The sequence below is a fragment of the Dipodomys ordii genome, unplaced genomic scaffold, assembly GCF_000151885.1.
Source record: "Dipodomys ordii isolate 6190 unplaced genomic scaffold, Dord_2.0 Scaffold67, whole genome shotgun sequence".
NCBI lineage: Eukaryota > Metazoa > Chordata > Mammalia > Rodentia > Heteromyidae > Dipodomys > Dipodomys ordii.
In genome coordinates, this window is record NW_012267283.1 from 7,332,189 (window position 1) to 7,333,730 (window position 1,542).

The window sequence follows — 1,542 nt, forward strand, 5'->3', positions numbered from 1 at the left end:
AGAAGGTAAATACATTTTAGGGAAAACATTATAGGTCAGATACTTACTGGACAGCTGACGTTTATGCAATTAGATATCATTGGCTATGTTAATCGCGCTTTACTATGTTATCCTAACCAGAATAAAGGGGGTGGCTTCCCAGATCCACAGAGGTCAAAACAACATGCATTTGCCTCCAGGGTTCTGTGCCATTGTGAATTTTTTCTTACACTTTTTTTTTAATATGAAAGAGCATTTTAATCATTGTTCTTAGAAACTATAAAGAACTATACATGATTTGGAAATGAGACAGTACCAAACATCGGCCAACGAAGAATCATACATTCTATGACTTTTCTCTTGTCTGGTCACTCAGAAATATAATGTGATCAGCAATGATTGTTGTTGCTTGTCGTCTCACATTATTTTTATCCATGTTTTCACCATAGTCTACTTTCCCTTCCACATAAATTCGAGACCCCTTTTTCACATAGTTATATGCCACATCTCTAAGGCCAGGTCGGAACACTGATATTCTGTGCCATGTTGTCTTTTGATTGACATCGCCCATTTGGTATGCTTCACTTTCCCCTGATCACCGCATTTCATTTGTTGCTAGAGATTTTCTCCTTCCACCTGTCTCAGGACAGGGTCCTGACCCTCTCACCCAAGTAACTGCACGCGATTCAGAGATCTTTCCAGAACAAAACTGCTAGCTCTTTCAGACTCATGTCTCACAAACTGACGAAGCACCTGTAGCACAGGTCTTAGAAACATGGTTTCTATTTTCTTTTCTTAATAGTTAGGACTTGCCTTTGAGCCTCACACAGACGTACATAAGGCCAACAAACCACTCCCGAACACTCACTCTTTCCACCTCCTCCAAGGGCGCCAGACAGGACCGGCCCCCGTTATTGCTTTTTTCTTACACTTTTATGCCTCCAAGTCCAACTACTTGTTTTGGCTTCCAATATCCTTTCTTATCCTTATTGTTACCTTTCTAGAGAATGGAAGGTTTCTAAGAGCAATTCCTATATTGGGAAAGAGGTCAGGACCAGAGGGGAGGAACGATGAAAGGAAGGGAGGGCGAGCATACAGTCAAAATATTCAATTCATATCCTAGGAAACTAGGGAAATTTAAGCCGGGGTGAACTGGGAGAGATGGGAGAGAAATACAAAAGGGGTGAAATAGATCAACATGCATTATGCAGATCAATTGATTTGTTAGATGGTAAGTCTTTTGCACAATTACTTAGCAATAATCAAATATGATTTTTTAAATCCCACGGTCATTAAAATTTTTCAATAAAATCAAATTGAAAAATGAAAAATTTGTATATATGTAATACAGGAAATATGGGATATTTCTTGTCTTCTGACAGAAGTCTAAGCAAGATCGATCTTTCAATTGACAGTATATCTTTTTTCTTTTACTAGTTTATATAGCTATCTTTTTCTTTTTCTTTCTTTTTTTTTTTTTTGTTGGTCATGGGGCTTGAACTCTTCTGGGCCCGGGCGCTGTCCCTGCGCTCTTTAGCTCAAGGTGAGTGCTCCACCTTGAGC

General features: G+C 39.1%; 1 pseudogene; it reads right to left on the reverse strand.

Annotated features, from left to right (window-relative positions):
- Positions 1–277: 277 nt before the first annotated feature.
- On the reverse strand, positions 278–809 carry LOC105990791 (annotated as a pseudogene).
- Positions 810–1,542: the final 733 nt, after the last annotated feature.